This window comes from Bubalus kerabau, chromosome 3, assembly GCF_029407905.1.
Source record: "Bubalus kerabau isolate K-KA32 ecotype Philippines breed swamp buffalo chromosome 3, PCC_UOA_SB_1v2, whole genome shotgun sequence".
Lineage (NCBI taxonomy): Eukaryota > Metazoa > Chordata > Mammalia > Artiodactyla > Bovidae > Bubalus > Bubalus kerabau.
In genome coordinates, this window is record NC_073626.1 from 84,130,623 (window position 1) to 84,152,189 (window position 21,567).

Below are 21,567 nucleotides of genomic sequence, written 5' to 3' on the forward strand. Positions count from 1 at the left end.
AAACATTTTCAGCTATTTTTCTCTTAATATTCCCATGTACATTCAAGATACAGCTAAATAAATGAGTGAGTTCATAGGAAGGTAGAAAGGTCATTTTAAGTCCTGGTTTTGGGTGTGTCAATGCTTGTCAGAACAGCAGCAGGAAGACTGAAACAGAAAGTTGTAGCTATCATAGAAGGATTTAAAATTTGTCTTTCTTTCTTTTTTTGGTTTTGGGAAGAACAGCAAACCCCACCAGTTCCCTAGAGACTGCGTTCTCACTTCCCAATAGATGTTGGGTTTAAGCAAAACTGCGGAGAAGCAAGCCCTCTCTAGGAAACCTCAGCGTCTTTGCAAACAAGGACAGAGGGTTGTTCTCTACTGTCGCTGCTTTTCCTCTCATCTGGCAATCGGTTTGCCTTTCGATAGCAACCCAGGAAGGAGTGGCGCGCCCCAAATTCGCAAGGCTCTGCCAAATACCAGAAGCTCTTCTTTGGAAGACAGAGGCTCCTCCTTTGGACGTGAGGCGCCCCTACCAGAGCGCGCGCTTGCAGAAACGGAAACCACTAGCTGCGCTGAAGTGAGGCAAGTGATGAAATCAAGACTGCATGGGAAGGAAGCTCACCCAATAGCTCACGAACCTAAGTGGTGACAGACGCTGCTGAACTCTGCTCGTGGAAACCCTACGAGCCAACCGTCGCTACTGTCATGAGGTGGTCCTCGGAGGCACGGGGCACCCCGATCTCCGGACAGCGCACCCCTTCATTTTGGCAAAACGCAGAGGAAGAGAAGTGTGTCTGAGGGATATCTAGATCCTCTGGTTCCCTAAGGACTCAGACTGTGTCCCGGTTACAAGGTGACCCCTGACATCAGGTCAGCGCAGGACTCCTCAGGGTAGACAGGCTGAGACTCGCCCGGAACGGAGAACCAGCCTCGCCTCTCGCGCGGACAGAGGAGCCGCGCGGCGGCTGCGCGCGGCCAGGGACTGCGCCCTCGCCCCGAGCGCGGACCTCGGTCCTCACCTGGAGCGCTCAGGTAGGGCTTGGGCGGGGCGGGAGGCTGGCGCGCAGGCGCGGGGCGGGGGCCTCGCCCCTGCCGACGTCGCAGGCTGGAGCTCACCTGGGAGACTCCGAGAGGAAGCGGAGCCTCGGTTCGGCCTCTCCTGGCAACGCCGGAGGCCCAGCGGGAAGGCAGGAGGCGGCGGCGGAGGAGGAGCTGGACTAAGCGGCAACTGTAGCGACAGCAACCGGAGCCGTCGCCGCCGCCACCTGCACCTGGCGCCCGGCCCACGTTCAGCGCCTGCCGGGCAGCCGCTTCCCGCCGCCCTGCCCTGCCCTGCCCACCCGCCAGGTGAGTCGGCGGGCCGGCTCTGGTGTCGGGGCGGGGGGACCCGTTGCCCCAGGGCAGCATCGGAGGTGGGGAGGGGGGTCGGAGGGACGCGGAGGCTCACGTGGCGGGGAGACCGGGGAGGTCCCGGTGGCCGGTTGGAGATGGTCTCGAGAGCGGTGTTTCAGTTGCCCTTCGGGAGAAGCCGAAAGGGGTGCCCGAGGCCAGGGGAGGTGACGCCCCGGGGGTCACTCTGTCACCCGCGGTGCCCTCTGTAAAGAGGCTCCAGAAGATCCAGCTCCGGGCCGAAGTCCCGGGGGCCCGGAGCCTGTCCCTTTGAGGGTCGCGGACTGGGGGTGGGGTGGGGAGGTGGGGAGGGCAGGGACCGGGGCGGCCGCGCTTCCTCTCGGGCTAACAGGTTGCAGGTCTCCTCCCTCCCCTGTGCGGGTGCCGGAGCGGCGAGCCCGCGGCGGGAAGGGCCGAGCTTGGCAGACAACTTTCCCAGCCGGACCCCAGACAGTCCTAACTGGAAACCGCGGCCGCCGAGCCATTCGAATGGTTTCCGAGTGGTTTGGAAGGCGCTCTGTGGTCGGGACGCGGACATCCTTCTCTCTCTGTCTGTTTGGTCTCTGCACTTTTCCGGGTGCGCTCCCTAAGCCAGAGCTGCGCCCACTTTCCGGTTTGATCAAGAAGTTATTTTCTTCGTGTCAGGAGGAAATCCAACTGCCACTCACCGACCGCACACCATCTCGTTAAAGGACCTGTTGACTTAACAACCTGCATATCGCGGGTTTGGTCTGCCTGTGGTATATGACTCAAAGGTTCAAAAAAACTTTGTTTCAGGAACCTGCCACGTCTGAACCTGGGTGTGCCAGGCCCAAATTCCTTTCCCTGCCTAATTAGGCTTTTCTGAAGCCTAAGAAATGAGGGTAAAACCGGTGCTTACCTTAGATTTTTATTTTCTTTTCTTTCAAAGTCCATCGAACACCTCATTTTAAAATTGATCAAATAACTGTTTCTGATTTAAGAACTCCATGGAGTTACCAATTCTTCTGGTTTTCAAAATACCTTATCAAATGAACAGTGAACATAATTTGCTATAGAAGTTATGCTGCAATATTGGAGACATTTTAATTCAATTTGTATTATTAAAAATCAAAGTCGCGGACTTTATTTGAGAATTTCTGGTTGTGGGGAAATCTATTGCTTTTTTTACTGTGCAAATTTTTCTTTGAATTTGTGGCTAAACTATGTAAGGTTAAAATCATGCCCTACAAATAAATTTCTTTAAATTAAACTTTTAATATCTGTAGTCTAGCATACATATTAGTTGAAACATTCTGAACAGTTTGTACCAAGCATCTTTCTTTTTGCATTGCTTTGACAACATTTTTACATAGAAATTTTAATAATATACAGTCTCACTGTCTAGATTTTTTTAGTTCTATCTTTGCTAATTTTTTTTAAACATAGTTTAAATTGAACACTTAACATAAAATGCCTTAGGAAACACAAATAATTTTTTAAGGTGCAATTAAAGTTAAAAATTCGATCACAGCACAATAGGAGATTATTATTAATGATAGCTTTAACCAGTGCGTTTTGCTTTTCATAAAAGAGCCTCACCTTCCACAGAGAAATATATGTGCTAAATACTGTTTAAAAATTAGATATGGGTATTGCTCTCTCTGAGGGGCTTTACAGGTGGGTCAGTGGTAAAGAATCTATCTGCCAGAGCAGGAGATGAGAGTTCGATCCCTGGATGGGAAAGATCACCTGGAGAACGAAAGGGCAACCCATACAAGTATTCTTGCCTGGGAATCCCATGGATAGAGGAGCCTGGCAGACTACAGTCCGCAGGGTCATAATCAGACAGGACTGAGCAACTGAGCGCACACACATTGCTCTCTGAGTGTATGGTATTAATTTAATCTTATTGATTATTGGGCCAGATGTTATTAGATTATCTTTGCTTTTAATTCTAGAGAGAAATGTAGCATATCTGCATTATCTAGAGTAACAGTGTGTCTCATTTAAACTATCTGCAAAATAGAAAAAAATAATACTTCCTTAGATTAAGATAATGACTTAAATCAGGACTCCCTTCTAGCCCTACCATTCTTAGGATCCCCTTCTCACTTTGGATATCCAGTCAACCCATCCATTTTGTGATGAACTGAAGCTGAGAAGAGATTCTAACTTCAGTTCCCCTAGCAAGTTAATAGTAGACATGGCCTTATTTGAGTAACTTGACTCAAGACCCATGTTATTCACCACCCACCTTCTCGTTTATCTTAAGATGTTTATCTTTCTGTCTTTCATATAGTTTGTAAGTCCTTTGTAATTACAGAACAGTCAATTGTTCTTTGTCCAGCTCTGATTTACTCTAATTTCTACTGCCCAGATGACGCCTGACTCCAGGGAGACTGAGTGAGGCTGTCAATCTTTTCTCTCACTGTGAGCACATGTGTATTGATGATGACATGTGGCTTGAGATTTTTAATCCTTCCTTGGTATTTCAGAGCCACATTTAATTTTTTGACTCAACTTGGAAGACATAATTTAGTCTTCTGATCTTTTATTATATTGGCTTAAAATGTATTTTATTTTAGGCCAATAAAACATCAATGTTTTTAAAACTTTTTTTTTTTTTTTTTTTGGACTGCAGTCCTCGGAATTGCATTCTATTCTTCAATACAAGAGCCTGAAGTATGTGTGTATATAAATGAAGCAAGGTTTACAAGGCAGTAAAAACCTTACAACTGGATGTTCTCTATTATTTACTGTAAAAAATATTGGTCCTAAAACACTGCATTGATTTTTATGGGCCCAGATGGGCTGGAACCTACAATAAAAATGGTGATGTCCTATTGAATTTACATTTTTTTAAGGCTGATTTTTCTAGCAGTTTATGTCTCTCTCTCACAGACACATTCACAGGGAAGAAAATCAAACTGTACTTTTAAAAATGTATAAAATTATACTGTAATCCTTATGAAACATTTATTGGATGGCTAGAGGCTCTAGGACCTGGTGCTAGACCAATCTCTCAAACATTAGGAACTGCATGAAACCTTACTGTACATCATTGTTATCTTAAATGAGTTCTCAGTATATTGTGGTATGTTTGGGGATAGGAAAAATTGGAAAGGTTTTTCTGAAGGGATTACAGTGGTAACTATTATCAAATGAAAGCTTGAGAGAGAAAAAGAATTATGTCCAGCTCTAAGTGCTAACTTTTATGGCTGAGTTATATGGTGGGTAGAGGGTGAAAAAAATTATTATAGTAAACTGGCAAGTTTATTCTTTGGTTTGTAATTTGTTAATGTATGTTTTCCTTTTACTATGAAACAAACATAGGACATATTGTAGAAATCATACCATTTACCCACCCCCTGCAAAAACTAGATTGGGAAATTGAGAAATTTGACTGGATCCCTAAAGGACCTGTAGGGATGTACGCTTGGAAGCTCTGATTGGATGATTAAGCCTTCCATAGAAGCTTTTAATTTTAACCTGCCTTCTGATTCCTGGTAAAAGGAATCTTTCTCCAAAAGCAAATATTACTGTTTTAATATTTTGGAAATGATTAATGCCCAGATCATCCTCAGACATATTTAACTTTTTGGTCCATTGAATATAAAAATACATTTGTTATGCTAGATCTTTTATGACTGTAAAGTCTTATTGAGAAAGAAATATTTTTAATCACCTATCTAATTATGCATCTAGTTAGGATCAGAATGATTAGTTTGATATAATTTGAGTAATCAAAACACAATTAATATGGGGCCAATGCTGCTGCTGCTAAGTCGCTTCAGTCCTGTCCGACTCTGTGAGACCCCATAGACGGCAGCCCACCAGGCTCCCCTGTCCCTGGGATTCTCCAGGCAAGAACACTGGAGTGGGTTGCCATTTCCTTCTCCAATGCATGAAAGTGAAAAGTGAAAGTGAGGTCGCTCAGTCGTGTCTGACTCTATCGACCCCATGGACTGCGGCCTACCAGGCTCCTCTGTCCGTGGGATTTTCCAGGCAAAAGTACTGGAGCAGCAATGAATTCAAATCAGTGCCAGTAAAGACAAAAGACCAACATGCATTAACTTATGGCAAAGCAGAGACAAGTAGGACTCTGAATTCTAGGTCATTAGTGACTACTGGCAATTAGATGAAATCTTCTTCAGTCATTCTCTGGGTTGGCCTCATATTTTTGGCACTAAACAGAGATTATTTTCCCAAGTACACATTTTTCCCCTATAATTGTTTCAGTTTCAAACTGTCCAAACTAGTTTTTTTATCTCATCCATCCCATTGCCTGCTGGACATCTTTAAGATGTCATAATTACCTGAGATTTTACATGTGTAAACCAGAACCTTCATCCCATCAAAACAGCAGCAGCAACAGCAAAAGACAACCTCTTTTACTTCCTGTATCTTCTTTATGAGCATTAGTACATTTACTGTATCTTATCCACAAATCCAAAACCAAAAGAATCTCTGATAACAAAAATTTTTTTGGTTAACTCATTTTTCAGTAGAATTCGGTACATTTGCCATGAAACCTGAGTGAATTGTCAGCAAGCTGTTTATCATCTACTCTGCTTGGTGGATGTGTGTCTGGCTGAAGAAATAGTTCTATGCTTGATTGAGTGTGTGTGTGCCAAGTCACTTCAGTCATGTCCGACTCTGTGCGACCCTGTGGATTGTAGCCCTCCAGGCTCCTCTGTCCATGGGATTCTCCAGGAAAGAATACTGAAGTGGGTTGACATGCCCTTTTCCAGAGGATCTTCCTGACCCAGGGATTAAACCCTCCTCTCTTACATCTCCTGCATTGGCAGGCGGGCTCTTTACTACTAGCTCCACCTGGGAAGCCCCTCTGTGTGTGTTTGCTACTGCTGCTGCTGCTAAGTCGCTTCAGTCGTGTCCGACTCTGTGCGACCCCATAGACGGCAGCCCACCAGGCTCCCCCGTCCCTGGGATTCTCCAGGCAAGAACACTGGAATGGGATGCCATTTCCTTTTCCAGTGCATAAAAGTGAAAAGTGAAAGTGAAGTCGCTCAGTCGTGTCCGACTCTTAGCGACCCCATGGACTGCGGCCCACCAGGGTCCATGAGATTTTCCAGGCAAGAGTACTGGAGTGGGGTGCCATTGCCTTCTCCGGTGTTTGACTACATGGTACCATCCAAGTGCTGCTGGGGGATACTCTGTTATATTGGCTATGTAAACCATATCTCCTTTATAACATCCAAAATATCTCAGTTTTTAAAACATATTAGGCTCCTGGGATTTTGGAGAAGGGGTTATTGGTCTGTATCACCATCCAGGTGTCATGCCAGAAATCCAGAGGTCATTTTTTACTCTCATTTTAGCTTCTAGAACTATCAGAATACTGAATCTCTTTAAGGTTTTCCACCTATTTTTTTTTTCTTTTTTCACAAATTCCTGTCCTACTTCTACTGCTCTAGTTCAGGGTCTCTTCACCTTTTATCTTGGGTACCATAGTCACGTGCCACCTGATATCTCAACAGATAGTGTTAAGCTCAAATCCATCCTCAGAAGAACCCCTGAGGTGCTAAACTCTTTAAAAATATAAACCTGAACTTCTTTCTCTTCTGCTTCACATCATGTAATGACTTTTCATAGCTCACAGGATAGAGAATCTATGGCCCTTAAAATGGCCCCACCAGGTATGACCCTCGTTTAACTATGGATTTATACTCAGAATTTTTATTTCAGCAACAGATGTCATCTGTTTTGTTTGTTTTTGTTGTTCCTCTGCACTGCTCAGAGCACCTTCCCTCTTATGTTTACTTTTATAACTTTTTCTGATTCTTAAGAGTCAACTGAGATCTCACATCATTTAGGATACTGCCACCCCAAGCAACATACACTTCACATACACCTGAGCTGGGTGAGGTGTCTTTTTACCATGTGACTTACATATGTGATATAATACAGTCTGCTGGCTCACCTGTGAACTCACACACACTTTTTATTAATAAATTATTTGCAAAACATGTAAAATTTCTCTTTTCACTTAAACTATTATGAAATAAAAATATCGGAGTAAAAATGGGGCAGAAAGGAGAGAGAGGCATTGGGCAGGAAGTATATTTGCTTTTTTTATAGACATTGCAGAAATTGGGAAGTAGGAAACATACTTAATTAGGCTATTTAGTTCATATTGCTATTATTTCCATCTGATTTCTTTGAATTCAGTGTTATTTTTGTGCCTTTTGGTTCTGTTCCAAGACCTGGGTTTTACCATTTAGAAGTGAAAAGTTAATTTTGTGATTGAAATGCCTTGCAGCTTTTGTTTGCAAATATTCTACAATTGAGTACATTTGTATTGGTGAGAAGTTTAGGAGATCAGTTTTCACGTAAAGAATATAATGTAATTAGACTAGACCAGAAAAAAAAAAAAGATGAAAGATTCCTTCCTGGAAGTCTCCCTTCACCAAGTTCTGTCAGTTTTACCTCTTAAATAAATATTTCTCAAATCCATCTACTTTTCTCTATTCCTAGCACTAGCATCTCTTGCCTGAACTTTGGCAATGTGTCCTCCCTGTTGCCTCTCTGAACTTCTTTCTAGTTGCTTCGCAGGGTACCTAGAGGGATCTTCTCAGAATATTGGTCTTCTTACCCAGCTGCTTAAAGCCTTTCATTGCCTCAGGGTATGTCAAACTCCTTAAGATAGTCTAAAGGCTTGGCTTGATTTAGTTCCTGCCCAGAGCACATCTCTCTCATCATCACTCTCTGTTCTAGCTCTCAGTTCAGTTTAGTCACTCAGTCGTGTCTGACTCTTTGTGACCCCATGGACTGCAATACACCAGGCCTCCCTGTCCATCAACAACTCCCAGAGCTTTCTCAAACTCATGTCCATCGAGTCGATGATGCCATCCAACCATCTCATCCTCTGTCAACCCCTTCTCCCACCTTCAATCTTTCCCAGCATCAGGGTCTTTTCAAATGAGTCAGCTCTTCGCATGAGGTGGCCAAAGTATTGGAGCTTCAGCGTCAGTCCTTCCAATGAATATTCAGGGTTGATTTCCTTTAGGATGGACTGGTTTGATCTCTTTGCAGTTCAAGGGACTCTCAAGAGTCTTCTCCAACACCACAGTTCAAAAGCATCAATTCTTTGGCGCTCAGCTTTCTTTGGAGAAGGCAATGGCACCCCACTCCAGTACTCTTGCCTGGAAAATCCCATGGACGGAGGAACCTGGTAGGCTGCAGTCCATGGGGTCGCAAAGAGTTGGACACGACTGAGCGACTTCACTTTCCCTTTTCACTTTCATGCATTGGAGGAGGAAATGGCAACCCATTCCAGTGTTCTTGCCTGGAGAATCCCAGGGACAGGGGAGCCTGGTGGGCTTCCGTCTATGGGGTCACACAGAGTCGGACACGACTGAAGCGACTTAGCAGCAGCAGCAGCTTTCTTTATTGTCCAACTCTCACATCCATACATGTCTACTGGAAAAACCATAGCTTTGACTAGATTGATCTTTGTTGGCAAGTAATGTCTCTGCTTTTTAATATGCTGTCTAGGTTGGTCATAATTTTCCTTCCAAGGAGCAAGCGTCTTTTAATTTCATGGCTACAGTCACCATCTGCAGTGATTTTGGAGCCTAAGAAAATAAAGTCAGCCACTGTTTCTACTGTTTCCCCATCTATTTGCCATGAAGTGCTGGAACTGGATGCCATGATCTTAGTTTTTTTAATGATGCGTTTTAAGCCAGCTTTTTTGTTCTCTCTTTCACCTTCATCAAAGGGCTCTTTAGCCCCTCTTGGCTTTCTGTCATAAGGGTGGTGTCATTTTCTGCATATCTGAGGTTATTTATATTTCTCCCAGAAAACTTGATTCCAACTTTAGCTTCATCCCGCCCAGCATTTTGCATGATGTACTCTGCATATAAGTTAAATAAGCAGGGTGACAATATACAGCCTTGATCTACTCCTTTCTCAATTTTAAACCAGTCCATTGTTCCATATCCGGTTCTAATTGTTGCTTTTTGACCTGCATGCAGATCTCTTAGGAGGCAGGTAAGATGGTCTGGTATTCCCAGCTCTTTAAGAATTTTCCACAGTTTGTTGTGATCCACACAGTCAAAGGCTTTGGTGTAGTCAGTAAAGCAGAAGTAGATGTGTTTCTGGAACTCTCTTGCTTTTTTGATGATTCAGCACATATTGGCAATTTGATCTCTGTTTCCTCTGCCTGTTCTAAATCCAGCTTGAACATCTGAAGGTTCATGGTTCATGTACTGTTGAAGCCTGGCTTGGAGAATTTTGAGCATTACTTTGCTAACATGTGAGATGAGTGCAATTGTGCAGTAGTTTGAACATTCTTTGGTATTGCCTTCCTTTGGGATTGGAACTGACCTTTTCCAGTCCTGTGGCCACTGATGAGTTTTCCAAATTTGCTGGCATATTGAGTGCAGCATTTTAACAGCATCATCTTTGAGGATTTGAAATAGTTCAACTGGAATGCCATCACCTCCTCTAGCTTTGTTTGTAATGATGCTTCCTAAGGCCCACTTGACTTCTAGGATGTCTGGCTCTAGGTGAGTTATCACATCATTGTGATTATCTGGGTCATGAAGATCTTTTTTGTATAGTTCTTCTGTGTATTCTTGCCACCTCTTCTTAATATTTTCTGCTTCTGCTAAGTCCATACCATTTCTGTCCTTTATTGTGCGTGTCCTTTATTCTAGGTCTACTAGCTTTTTTTCTTTTCTTTTTTTTTGCCAAGTCCCTCCTGCCTTTAGGTCTTTGTGTCATTCTTCCTGCCTGGAACTCTCCTTCCCCTTTCACCCTATCTAGCTAAAACTTACCTTCTGATTCCAATTTAAGCTCTTACTGTAACTGGAATTTTTCATGGGTCTTTTCCCCCACCTCCAGCTATGGATTAAAGTGAAGACTGAAGCCCAAAGAGGTAAAGTCCTACTTAATACCTGGGAATATTACCTTAAATAAAATTAAAGTTTCCTCTGCTCCTAAAAGGAGCAGACTTTAGTATGTGACTCGTATGTATAAAAAATAGATTTTAGTTATTAATGCCTTTATATTTTTACCAAATAACAGTAGTTAATATTTATTGTCTTAATAATTTTTGTCCTCAGTTACTATTTTACTACTGAGCAGTTATGTGCCAGGCATATTTTAGGAACTTACGTGAATTAGTTATTTAATTTTCAAAGCTGCTCTGTGAAGTGCATATTTTTGCCCCTAATTTAGAGATAGGAAAATTGAAAAATAAGTAATTTTCCTCTATCTACAAGTCTAGTGAAATGTCAGAGCCAAGATTCAAATCTAAGTAGTCTCATTCCAAATCCTATACTTCTCCTGACTTACATGTAAATAAAATAAAGTACGATTTAAAAGATTCTGCAGTAGCAACAGAAATCCTCTCAACCCTCATCTCTCCCAATCGTGCTATGAGAAGGCAATCGCTTTCACCTCTTTTAGATGTTTCTTCCCATTTTTACCTTTTGAAATAATATGCTTATACTGCTATTTCTTAATGCATTATTTTGACATTACCTACTGACTGCCTATATGGTAGATAAATCTTAAGCTTTTTCACACACATACTCATTGCACTCCTTACCTTGATTTCCCAATAGATGTCACAGTATAGTCTCACATTTTATTGGCATTTTAGTGTGTATTTATTGTTGTGAAATCTTGTTCACCACTGAGCCGAGCAAGTCTATTATGAACATGCTTCCTTGTAGAATTTTTAAAAATCTTTGAGTTAATCATAAACTCACTTAAGAAAAAATAGCATGTTTAGTTTTTCCATATATGGTTTTCTATATAACCCAACACTGTCTCAGTAAGATATTTTTCACCTAATCAAACCTATCAAATTCATGGGTCCCTTCCTAGAGCTCTCTGTCTTCTTGTTTCTGTTTGGACTATTGCTTTCTAGTCCTGTTCCATAGCAATTGTTTGGGCTCTTTCTTTGCTGACTTCTGACAGAGTTCGTATTTATTAGATACCATGACGTCTGTTGTTTTTGCGCTCCCTAATTTGGATGGAACACCCCCAACATCCAGTAGCCCTTTTCCTTTCACTGTGTCCTTTAATACCCAGTTTTCCTCTCTGGAGGCAATTAATGCTTTTTCTTTTTAAAAAAAAAAAAAAAAAAGTGTATATTTTCTCTGTTTTTGAAATGCAAATAAATTTTGCTTTTTTTCCCCAATTTAACTGTATTGTGGAACTAACATCATATCAGCATATAAAGTTGCTTCTTTGTTTTTAACTTTGCTTACTATTCCATCATATGACTCTATCATTATTTATCTAGTTTCGTTTTGGTAGAGTTGTAGGCTGTTTCAACCTTTCGATATTAAAAAGAATGCTTTACCCTGGAGAAGAAAATGGCGACCCACTCCAGTATTCTTGCCTGGAAAATCCAATGGACAGGAGCCTGGTGGGCTACAGTTCATGGGGTCACAAAGAGTCGGACATGACTTAGCAACTAAACAACAATAACAAACATGGAAGCTGTTCTTTTTTCTTTTTACTTTTATATGTTTTACAATTTTCCATAATAGAAATTTTAAAAAAAAGAATGCTTTAATGTAAAAGCTTTACAGGTTGTCATTTCACTTGAATACTAACATATGTGTGGGATAAATTTCTAGAAGTTGTTCTCATATTTGGTTGATACTTTGATGGAGATCTGGGTAGTATGAGACCTTGGATGTTTGATGATTCTGCATCAACTGGGGTAAGAATAAAGGGTAAAAGAATAAGTGGGTAATACTGGTGACAAGTGGGCCCTTCTGGAGAGCCATTAATAGTGCAGAGAGGGTTTCTAATGCAAGTTGTTTTCTTTGAGCTTTTGACCATGACATTTGTTTTTTCAGATAGGACCCATATTTTTGAACTTTGTCATCACCTCCTTTAGTGTTCATGACTTCTTGCTCCATTACTTTAGCTCCAGGTCTACCCCTGAAGTAATCCAGAGTGGAGATTATGTTGTTATTTTTCAGTCACTTAGTCGTGTCCAACTTTTTTGTGACCCCCATGGACTGTAGCGTGCCAGGTTCCTCTGTCCGTGGGATTTCTCTGGCAGGAATACTGAAGTGGATTGCCATTTGCTTCTCCAGAGGATCTTCCTGACCCAGGGATTGAATCTGCATCTCCTGAATTGCAGGCAGATTCTTTACCACTGAACCACCAGGGAAGCCCAAGCATGTCATTAAGTGGTCTTTTTCAGCAAGCCAAGAACCTATCTTTAACACACTTCACAGCTTAACAACCTTCCCAGCCTCCACACTGATTTATTTGTTGAGTTCAGCTAACTCTTATTTCCAAATCATATCCTGAGCCTCCACACCTCTTCTGCTCTCACCTGGATTACTTTTACTAGTTTCCTAATTGCCTTCAGCCTCCTCTCTGGCTTTCCCAACCATCTCCCCTCAGGGAGAAAAAAAATCTATATTCATCACAGCTTCAAGAGCAATCATTTTAAATTTCAGTTCTGATTAGTTCATCACCCTGCTTAAAATCCAATAAAACCTCTTCCCTTTGCCTGAAGGTTTAAGTGTAAATACAGATCCCACAGATTTAGGTACCCCTCCATTCTCTACATGGAGCTTGGCATTCAACATGTGTTTCATAGCCTCAGTGTGTGGTATCGTCCTGACAAAAATTGCCCTACTTGAGGTCATCTGTTGAAAGAAGAATTAAAGTTTAGACTGACATTGTTTTATTTCCAACTGAAACATACATTAAAAGGGTTTTTTCATACTTTAACCATAGGATGCAGAAATTTCAAATGGTAACTGAATCAGTGGAGGGATATTGTGTGCTTCAAATCAGGCACATGTCTGGCCTAATCTTAAAGGAAGACATTGCTTTTATGCATAATTAAAATAAATAATGTTATGGATTTATGGAGAATTTATTTTGTTCTTTTATATCTGGGGATGTGTTAGCTAATGGAAATGGGGTAAGTAAGGGAAATATATAAATGCTGAGGTGGAAGTTTTTTTTTTGATTTCTAGGCTAGAGGGTTGGCAAACAGCCTTTGGGCCAAATTCAGTCTACCACCTGTTTTTGTAGAGAAAATTTTATGAGAACCGTCTATGCCCTTTTATTTATATATTGTCTATAGCTGTTTCTACACCATAAAAATAGAGTTGAGGAGTTGCAATATGGATGATTTCTGCCCACAGAGCAAAAAATATTTACTGTTTTGCCCTTTCCAGAGAGTTTGCTGACACTTTCTAGAGAGGAATGGAAGCTGAGAGCTTGTGAGCAAGTATTTACTAAATGAGTTGTGCATAAACCTGTAGAAAGATGAATGCAAAGGGATAAAGGTTTGAGCAAGCAATCTTCACTTCTCCCCTATTTCTTAATACTCTGAGCCCTCAAAAGAAGAATGCATGGACAGGCATATATCTGCAACTTGTGAGTTTTGGACCCCAAAAGGAATGTTTGATTGGATTTATTGTGTGCAACTTGCACACCCATCTTCCAACTGTATTCCATGACAAGGCCCCATGCACACTTCCTTCACGAAGATATTGAGAAAAAAACAATGAAGGGGCCTCTGCATTGTTGAAAAAATCTATAGTTGCTATCTTTAGTAACCCATGAGATTGGCTCCCTAATTTCAGTGGAGATGGTGGAATCCTATAGCAGCAGAAACCAAGTGGCAGCATTTAACCACCAAGGATGAATCGGGTTACTTGTGCAATAAAGGAAAGCAGGGACATAGGTGTAATCAGAAGGCACTGGCCCTCAGATGGGGCCCAAACCTCAAATGGTTTTGTGGGTAAAATAATCAACAGACTTCTGGCACTTTGTGTATTTCACGGGAGAAGCTCTAGATGTGGTAGCAAAAAGCTTTAGTGGCCACAGTTGAGAGTCATGACCTTTCATCCAGTTTCCAAACCTAAGTCAGTTCCCAAATCGAGAGTGATTTGGTTGACGTGCCGGCCTGTTCCCCTGAGGAAGAGCACTGTGTCACTGCCTCAAGCATATACCATAAGCCTTCCTCTAAGCCTTTCCCGAAGGAACCTGTAGCCATTTGTTAAACTGCATTTTGAGGAAAAGGAAATAATCATAGCTTTCACACTTAATTCCTGAGGACCAAAAATATCCTTGTAGTCCACCAGTGAAAATGGGGACTTAGAATGGATGTGGAATATATGGAGTGTTAGCTCAAGCCTGACTCACGGTATGCTCAGATGGTCAGAAGATCCACTCTGTGGATCTTATTCCCTCAGTTTCTCAAAGTATAATTGGAATAGATATACAAGATAACTGTATTAGCTTTCTAAATCACAGGTCCAGAACCACTGTGGTAGGGGACCTAAGTGGAAGACCTTAGGACTTTTCCTTTGTAAGACAGTAGATCAGAAGCAATGCCATATCCCAGAGGAAATTGTTGAGATTAATGCCACCATCAAAGATTTGAAATAAGACTAGTGATATTTGTCACATCTCCGTTTACCTCACTTATTTGGCCTGTGTAAAAGTTGGATAAATCTTAGAGAATGACTGGACTACCATAAATTTGGCTGATTCCACATTACAGCTGACCTTTGAACAATATGCAGATAGGGGCACCAACCCTCCAAATAGTTAAAAATCTGAATATAATTTATAGTCAGCCTTCCAACCGTGTAGTTTCTCTGTATTGGCAGTTCTGCATCTGCAGATTCAAAAAACCTCAGATCGCATAATGCTATAGTATTTACTATTGAAAACATACACGTGTAAGTGGACTCATTCATTTCAAACCCATGTTGTCCAAGGAGCAGCTGTAGTTGCTGACCCAGATATAGTATCTTTACTTGATCAAATCAGCACAGCCCCTGGCTTTTGGTGTGTACCTACTGATATAATGAATTTACCGGGCCTACCAAAAGCAATTTGCTTTTATTTAGCAGGGCCAACCATATATTGTCACAGTTTTACCTCAGGGTCAGGTTAGTCCTTCTGTTCTAGAAATCTTAATCATCCCAACATTCCACAAAACATCACACTGGCCTATTCTTGATGCTATTTTATTGATTGTATCCAATGAGCAGGAAGTACTTGGTACTTTAGATGTCTTAGTAAAGTATATGAGAACCAGAGGGTAATATTGATAATTGATAACCAGAGGGTAATATAATATTGATAACCAGAGGGTATATTACCAGAGGGTAATATTGATAATTCGGCCCTACAAATATTCAAGGACACTTAAGTAACATTTCTGGATATTCAGTAGTCACTGTGCCCAAAAGGCTCTTCTTGACTTTGAGGCAACATGTACTACCTTTGAACATGCCACTTCAGCCTGTCTATAGAGTAACCCCTAAGGTTGCTAGTTTTGAAAGACGATCAGAGCAATAAAAGGCTGTGCAGCAAGCCCAGGACACATGCATACTGTGCTCCCAATCTGGCTGTGTGACCTAGCAGAGTCAATGATTTTCTGAGTGTCTACAGGAAATGGAGAGGCTGTACAGAGCCTCTGACAAGCACCAAGAGCAGAATCACAGTGCAGATTTCTGAGATATTGAAGTAAACCTCTGACCTCTTTAGCTAACTCTTCACCCTTTGACACACAGCCTTTGAAACATTTTTTGGTTTGCTACCAGGTAGATCCTGAATACATGAATGTAGGGTGTCAGTTTACCATGTGGGCCAGACTTCTCATCATTGAGTGTTGTCTGAGCTACCTTGCCATGAAGTTGGCCATTCTCAGCAACAATCTGTCATCAAGTGGAAATGGTATTGTCAGGAAGAGGGAAATGTCCTCTTCTGCTCCTCCCGAGTCCCTGTGACTGGACTAATAATAAAATTGACACGAGCGACTAACAGAAATAAAAGAAACAACTTTTAATGCATGAACACAGAGTTCTCATAGAAGATGGGACCTACGAGGTGGCCAGAGTAGGCATCTTTTATACTTTTTACACAAAGAAACAATAACATTTGTGAGGAATTGATAGGACAAGAAACTTAGGATTTGAGTGCTCATTTGGTAAAGAATCTAAACAATTTGGGCTGTAGTAGTAAATTAAAGAAGTAACAAAGTGTGTGTGTATGTTTAACACAGGTTTCTTGGCCCCAGATTCCTTGTCTCTGGCAATAGGGTGTCCTCTACCTACAGAAGGAGAGCATGCCCCCATTTACATGAGAGATTTATTTCCTGCTTTCTGGTATACAGGAGGGCTGAAGGGTCCTCTTTCATTCGATATTTCTTTTTTTTTTTTTTAGTTACTCAGTCATGTTTGACTCTTTGAGACCCCATGTACTATAGCCCCCTCCAGGGTCCTCTGTCTATGGAATTTTCCAGGCAAGAATACTGGAGTGGGTAGCCATTCTCTTCTCCTGGGGATCTTCCTGACCCAGGGATCAAACCTGGGTCTCCTGCATTGCAGGCAGGTTCTTTACCGTCTGAGCCACCAGGGAAGCCCAGATATTTCATAAGTAACTTTAATTCAAAATAATATGCCATTGAGGCATATTTGGTGGGGAGGCCTAGCCCTCAGCTCCAGTAGTATGTAAGGGACAGAGCTTGTGCAAATTTGGAAAGTATGAGCAAATGACTCTGACTTCTTTGATAGCAGCTCCTATTGTATTTCTCAAGCCTGGGTTACAGGGGAGTCTGCAGAATATGCTGGTACCATTCAAGAGCTGGTACCCAGCAAGAGATCTCCAGAACAACATCTACTTCTGCTTTATTGGCTATGCTAGGGCCTTGGACTGTGTGGATCACAACAAACTATGGAAAATTCTTAAAGAGTTGGGAATACCAGACCATCTTACCTGCCTCCTCAGAAAGCTGTATGCAGGTCAAGAAGCAGTAGTTAGAACCGGACATGGAAAAATGGACTGGTTTAAAATTGGGAAAGGAGTATGTCAAGGCTGTATATTGTCACCCTGCTTATTTAACTTATATGCAGAGTACATCATGTGAAATGCTGGGTTGGATAAAGCTAAAGTTGGAATCAAGTTTTCTGGGAGAAATATCAATAACCTCAGATATGCAGATGACACCACCCTTATGACAGAAAGCCAAGAGGGACTAAAGAGCCCCTTGATGAGGTGAAAGAGAGAATAAAAAAGCTGGCTTAAAACTCGACATTCAAAAACCTAAGATCATGGCATCCGGTCCCATCACTTCATTGCAAATAGATGGGGAAACAGTGGAAATAGAGAGTTTATTTTCTTAGGCTCCAAAATCACTGCAGATGGTAACTGCAGCCATAAAATTAAAAGATGCTTGCTCCTTGGAAGAAAAGCTATGACAAACCTAGACAGCATATTAAAAAGCAGAGATGTTACTTGCCAACAAAGGTCCATCTAGTCAAAGGTCCAGTAGTCATGTATGGGTGTGAGAGTTGGACCATAAAGAAGGTTGAGTGCTGAAGAATTGATGCTTTTGAACTGTGGTGTTGGAGAAGACTCTTGAGAGTCCCTTGGACTGCAAAGAGATCCAACCAGTCCATCCTAAAGGAAATCAGTCCTGAATATTCATTGGAAGGACTGATTCTGAAGCTGAAGCTCAAATACTTTGGCTACCTCATGTGATGAGCTGACTCATTAGAAAAGACCTTGATGCTGGGAAGGACTGAGAGCAAGAAGAGAAGGAGGTGGCAGAGGATGAGATGGTTGGATGGCATCATAGACTCAATGGACATGAGTTTGAGCAAACTGGGAGACAGTGAAGGACAGAGAAGTCTGGCATACTGCAGTCCGTGGGGTCACAAAGGTCAGACACGACTGAGCGACTAAACAACAAATTCAAGAGTGGATAGCTATAGCATTACAAGTCTCCTGATTGTAAAGGGCAGTGGAGAAGGAAAATTCTCCCATTCGGCAGAATTTTGAATGCTGCTGCTGCTGCTAAGTCGCTTCAGTCGTGTCCGACTCTGTGCGGCCCCATAGACGGCAGCCCACCAGGCTCCTCCATCCATGGGATTTTCCAGGCAAGAGTACTGGAGTGGGTTGCCATTGCCTTCTCCAATGCATGAAAGTGAAAAGTCAAAGTGAAATCGCTCAGTCGTGTTCGACTCTTCGTGACCTCATGGCCTGCAGCCCACCAGGCTCCTCCATCCATGGGATTTTCCAGGCAAGAGTACTGGAGTGGGTTGCCATTGCCTTCTCCAAGAATTTCGAATAGTAGATATAATTTGTATAGTGTATCTGAAATGAGAGATGCCAGCAGTAAAGGTGTATAATGAGCCATGGGCAGTTGCTCATGGTTCAACTGTATGGTCAGGGACTTAGGAGAAACAAGATTGGAAGATTGGTGACAAGGAATTTTGAGGGAGTGGTATAAGGATGGACTTTTCAAAAAGGAGAGATCCTGAAGAAATTCATGTCCCATCTCAATGCCTACCATACAGTACCTATTTCTCTTAATAATGAAGTGGACAGAATTACACACTCTATGGATGCCAGTTAGCCTTTCTCCTGTCTCCCCCAGTGCATATGCAGAGGGCCCATGCATAGTAGCCATGGTGGCAGAAACTGAGGCTATGTGGGCACAACATGGACTTCTTTCTAAAGTTGCCTGGCTAGTGCTACTGCTGTGCCGGGAGCCAGCACGGGAGTTCCCACCCATGACAAAGGTCATGCGGAGAGGATCTGACATGCAAAGGCGAATCAGAACTCAAGAGGCCCCCTGGACCTGCCCGAGCATCTACCCCAAAACCAAAATCTGTCTGTTTCACTATTTCACGACTTTCACCAACTCTTCTGACATTAACGGGGGGCTATCCCCGACCACCTTTCTCTGTAAGAAAATCAACTTAAAACTCTAGTTAGTAAGTCTCCTGGGCATAATAGGTGTGTTTCAATTCAAACCCCTCTGATGACTTTCTAGCCTGCATGACAGGTTTGTTCGGACTCCTGCAGCTATGCATGTGATTGTTCACAGTCTCCCAACACGAGATGCATGGGAAGCTTAAGATATTCTAACATGCAGAGCTTCTCAGAGAGTTAAAATTGTTAGAATAGAACTAGTAGAGGATTTCTTTGTTGAGCTAATGCTTGCTGCCAAGTTTCCATATCCCTTACCTACTGTGTCCCTGGGAGTGTATTGATTAATATAGTTGGTGTATAGAAATGTAAGTAGTAGCTTTAATGTTCGTAACCTTGGACCCTTGACTTAATTCTTTTCTTGTTATAGCCCACCACACTTTTGCCCTATAGGAATGCAACTTTATCTAATGCTTTTGCAGGGTGGCGCCTGACTTTAGAATAATCACCTTTAGAGAAAAATAAGTTTTCTGAAGAAAGGGCCATAAAATGTTAACAGGCCTCCTGGCCAGAAGATGATGTAAATCACCTAAAGCTTTTGCATATGATAAGTTTGCAGAAAAAAAGCTTGGCTTCGATAAGGATCAAGGACTGCTGACCTTGCATGACTATATCCCTGCCCCCCTGCCCCCACCCCATTATCCTCTATGCACAACTTAAGGTATAAAAACTACTTTGGAAAATAAAGTGTGGGCCTTGCTCATCAGACTTGGTCTCCCCATGTCGTTCTTTCTCTTTCCCTTTCATGCTGATCCCCTGAAGCGCAGGGGCCCTCTGTGTTCACTTTCCTGCCTGGGCTTCTGGTGGGGCACCTTCCGCGATTCAAGAGGGCGCTGGAGGCCTACGTGAACAGAGTAAGTCCCGTGCTGGGGCTTTGTTGGCTTTCTGCATAACCAAGGAATATCAGCCTCTTTTCTCTCCTCTATTTTCCTAACTGCAATATTCTTTCCTTATCTCTTTATCTATCCTTTTAATTGCAGACGCAGTCCTCCCGAGGGAATCCCTGGATCCAACTGGGGCTGGACCCCGGTACTGCTGAGTTCTTAGTCAATGAGAAATCAACATTGAGTGCCTAGGGGCACCAGCCAGCCACTGGGTGATAGGTTGATTCTCTCTGACTTTCCATCACTGAGGGAGCAGAGATTTATCCTCATTAAAACAGACAAATATTCAGGATATGGATTTGTTTTATCTGCTAGCATTAACAGCACACAATGCTTGCAGACAGAGTTCACTCAGAATGAATAGTGGAAGAAGGAAGCCGTGAGTATCAGTTATGGTCTCCTGGCCAATGAAATAAATGAGGATTGCAGTAGTTTTGCACATTTTTCTGTTGCCTTTTGTATGTATGTGTGTATTTGTATCTGCTAGCAGTTTTCTTCTTTCCTTCCCATTTTTTTTTCTAATATTACACCAGAAGTTGTTAAAAGTTAACGTTATAATTCAGTCTTTAGGTGACAGAATATTAGGTGGGACTGTGACAGAATTGGAGAAGTAATTTCACATAGTCCTAACAGTGGATACAATGGCTGTTGGCACTCTGTGTCTCCCCATTTTGAGGTTTCCCCTTCACTTGTGAGAAGGGTGCATCTTGTTTGGTGGAATATAGTTATTTTGCTATTGGGATATACTTTTCAATAGCCCTACCATGAACACACTGGGAACCCACAAGAGAGCTGGCTGTTCAACTTTTATCTTAGACACTAGCTTGGAGCTACACTGGCCCAAGGTGCCCATGACAGTTTTACACTAGACTCCTGCCGAGGACAGCTTTTCAGCTCCATTGGCAGCCAGAAGTTTTCCTGAGCACCTAGCAAATTCTGGGGTTTGATACCTTGCTAGGAATGACTGCTTTCAGGACCCCAGAGGGAGTGTCTCCACTAAGGCACCCCGTGACTCTTTCACTATTAGGCAGCCAGTGCTCTCCCATCTCCATTAAGATCTCTGGATCTCAGCCCTTGTGATGGGATAGTTCTTGGGCCTTCAGGTCAGCTTAGGAGTAGTGGTTGCTCCTTATATCTACCATATCTGTGTTCTTTACAATTCTTGTTAACTCCTACTAGTCAGTTCTCTGTTTCTCCAGTTCTCTCTTAATAATACGTTAACCTTTCCTTGTTCAAATCAGTATCTACTTTCTGTCTCCTTGCTAATCCCAAAGCCATCAACTGTGGTGGTTCACTAGCTAAGTCGTGTCCCACTCTTGCAACCACATGGACTGTAGCCCACCAGACTCCTCTGTCCATGGGATTTCCCAGGCAAGAATAGTGGAGTGAGTTGCCATTTCCTTCTCCAGGGGATCTTCCTGCCCCAGGGGTCGAACCTGGGTTGCCTGCATTGCAGGCGGATTCTTATGCCATATATCTTTCATGTGTTATGTGAAATTCATTCATAGGTGCAGGTGTGACAGGAGGTAGTATTTGAGCCTGCCTCCCTACCTACCTGGTTACCCCCATGGGTAAGTGTAACTCCGTAATTACTTTTTTGTTCCAA

General features: G+C 42.4%; 1 protein-coding gene across 1 annotated transcript in view; it reads left to right on the forward strand.

Moving 5' to 3' along the window:
• Positions 1-260: 260 nt before the first annotated feature.
• GALNT3 (polypeptide N-acetylgalactosaminyltransferase 3) overlaps positions 261-21,567 on the forward strand; it is a 52,263-nt gene continuing 30,956 nt past the window's right edge. Inside the window, exon 1 of the mRNA XM_055572383.1 lies at positions 261-1,329. The gene's annotated coding sequence lies outside the window, so the exon portion shown is untranslated. The remainder of the gene's footprint in view (positions 1,330-21,567) is intronic.